Genomic DNA, 3,126 nt, shown 5'->3' on the forward strand with positions numbered 1-3,126 from the left:
GAGAGAGAAGGGGAATTCAAGCACACACGCCTATTTTTTAACACGTGACCACTTCCCATTTCCCTGTGCAATTCCAAGAAGTGAGACTAGAAAGTGAAGACACTGTGATAGACAAATTCACAATCAAAATGAATACATTTATTTAATTTTTAATTAAAGTACTTTTTGGAGGGATGTTCTGAGTACTTTGAAAAGTTAATTTATTTATTTATTTATTTATTTGATTAAAAAGTAATAATGATAGTTAGTAATAATCATAAATAACAAGTTTTTTTTTTTTTAAAGATAATAACATGTGAATGGTTTATGGGTCTAACTCAAAAGCACTACCAATCATCCAAGCAGAACTTCCCAGCTTGACTTTCACTTCCTCCAGACCACAAATACTATAACCTATTACGTCAGCAGTGAAAAACAAATTTGCCTGTTAAATGGAAGTGACATTTATTTAGTTGTTTTCCCAGTGTAAAACCCTGCCATAATCCCTATAATCTAAATGAGCTTTAAACGTATTACATGCCATTTTGTTTTAAAACACTAGGTTTGTTTATTTGTTAGCAGTATATTTTTTATTTGACAATTATAATTGTACAATTTAATACAATCCCTGATTCTCTTACAGTATATTTAAAGTGCACATCAGTGTAAGATTGTTGTTTTACTTTAAAATGTCTGTTAAGACAACTCGATCTCTCAGCAAATCGTAACTTTTTTGATTTAGTGGCTTATTCGTAGGAATTCGTGAGATCTCATTTGTACAGTTTAGTTTGTTTTGCTTATCCCCCAATGATGGATGGGTTTAGGGGTGGGGTTTGATGCCACGCCTCCTTTTTTAAAATCTTGAATTTTCTTATGACTGCACTCAAACAAATTCGTACAAATTTGCCAATAAACTGACAAAACGTGATCGGTTATGGCTGGTTTATGATTGGCTGGTTATGATGATGATGACAAATTATTTCACACTTATTTCGACCCTTTCTTGCATTTAATATGTCCATCACTTTTGTAAATTTGATTTGAGGTGGAAAGTTAAAAGCTTGGTGGAACTGGAAAATATAAAAATGTAATGTAAAATGTAATATATTTTTGAAAGTAGACAATAAAATAGACAATTACCATAACAGTCATATGAAATTTGTCCCCCCCCCCCCCCCCCCCCAGTACTGCAGTTCAGCAGTCAAATCAGATGAAAATCAGATGAAACAAAAATCAGTCCAAGGCACTGCAAAAATGTAGAATAATAAAAAAAATAATATAACATTAATAAAACAATAATAAAGTAATAATTAAATCCACATTTAAGTTGGACTGATTTTCGTTGTTTATTCTGATTAATTCCTCACCCAAAAAACACAGACACATTATTTAAGCTACCCCTGAACACTTTTTGTTTGATTTCACTTTTTGTTAAGATTTAGTTTTAAAACAATTTATTATTATTTGTTTTTTTTAAAGAAAGAATATAGAAAAGAAGATGTGATATAAGAAAAAGGCAGCAACACAAATAAATAAATAAATAAATACAAGGGATGAATATTAGGACTTTTCTTAGGGCCCTCAAATCACTAAATCCACCCTTGCGCTCTGTAAAACTGTGGAGTTACATTTTCAACATCAAAAGTAGACAGAGCAGAGATCAACATCCTATAATGCAACTTATTACTGTAAATAAATGGACTACACCAGCGAACCACAAAATACAGAAACTTTAAGGAAATGTTTGTTAGAATGTAAGCTTAAAATTAGTTTTAATGTCTCTCATAATGGAATTTTTAGAAAGATCTGGATGCTTCCTCTAAAAGCTTAAGCTTCAAACATCACTCGAAACATTAAAGAGAATGGAAGCTTATAAATATACACATATATGTTATTATAAAGAACACAGTACATTATAGCCTCAATATAAGACAAGAAAATAATAAATCACCAAACAGAAATGTTGAAATTTTGCCAGCATGCTTAAATTATTAAACTTTATTTATTTATTTATTTATTTATTTATTTATTTATTTATATAAATAAATAAATAAATAAAAATGAATTATATATATATATATATATATATATATATATATATATATATATATATATATATATATATATATATATTCATTTTTATTTATACATCTTTATTTATTTAATTATTATTTTTTTTTATTTGTTTATTTCTTTTATTTTTTATTTTTTTATTGAACAAGGAAAGTCCAATTAAGATATAATATCCCTTTTACCAGGGAGTCAAGACAGGCAGTATAGGACAGAATTACAGAAAATTACATAGACACACACAGAAATAATATAAACTATAATCAATTGTAAAAACAAGTGCACTGTTCTAAATTGACAGTCTCTAAAACATTTTTAGATATAGCAATACATGCAACGGATTTAATATGCAGTATATCTTGAAGCTCATTCCATATTTCGAGCATACTTAGAATGCAGATCAACCTAACTCTGTATGAAAAAATTGCATCCTAAGTAAGAGTATCCGCTGATCTTTAAGTATTTGAGCAGTAAACCAACAAATTAGATGTATATTGTGGTAATTTACCAACTTACTGACTAACATATGTTGTTTTTTCCTTGACTGTAATGAGGTCCATTTTGTGTTTTTATGTAAATCACAGTAATGTGTGTGTGCGCACTTAAACCACTGACAAATCGTAAGACACTATGATAAACAACATCCAATTTTCATTAAAACATTCAGAGGTGCGTGCATATAAAGTATATCTCAGTAATCCAAACCTGACAGAAGTGTACTCACAACTAAACATTTTTGAGCTGCTAAGGAGAAACTTTTTTTTAAAACAAAAATAAAAACCCAATGTTGGTCTGAGTTTTTTTTAAAGGCTATCAATATGAAAACTATTTGAAGTATGTTTGCATAGTGTGAGAATTTGACAGCCACATGGTGAATCCCTGCTATATAGGGATCCCCCTTATTAAAAAAAAAAACTAAACAAAACAGCACAAGGAAATCCCCACGTTAGAAGGAAGTCTTCTGGGATTATATACACAAGTAATTTTGGGGACATACCGTGAAAGAGGAGAAATACTCTCTGATCAGCCACATCCCAGCACGATGACGTCTGAACTCAGGAATTTAGACATGCTCGG

Source organism: Danio rerio, chromosome 23, assembly GCF_049306965.1.
Source record: "Danio rerio strain Tuebingen ecotype United States chromosome 23, GRCz12tu, whole genome shotgun sequence".
Taxonomy (NCBI): domain Eukaryota; kingdom Metazoa; phylum Chordata; class Actinopteri; order Cypriniformes; family Danionidae; genus Danio; species Danio rerio.